Genomic DNA, 243 nt, shown 5'->3' on the forward strand with positions numbered 1-243 from the left:
GTCGGAAATAAGCGCCCTCGGCTCCAGCAACAACACGGCGTGCTAGAGCGGAGCCCCGGGGTTGGCAGAGTTCCACCCCAGAGACTGCGCATCCTGAGTGAGGGACTCCCCGGCGCACTCAGCCCAACCCACTCGCGGGCGGGCGGGTCCGGCTGCTCCCACCGGTTCGCTCCGCGCCGCCAGCTCCGCCCCGCGCCCGTGGCTGCTGCAAAAACCCGGCGGCGACACCCCGCCCGGCCCCGC

Source organism: Suricata suricatta, chromosome 1, assembly GCF_006229205.1.
Source record: "Suricata suricatta isolate VVHF042 chromosome 1, meerkat_22Aug2017_6uvM2_HiC, whole genome shotgun sequence".
Classification (NCBI taxonomy): Eukaryota; Metazoa; Chordata; class Mammalia; order Carnivora; family Herpestidae; genus Suricata; species Suricata suricatta.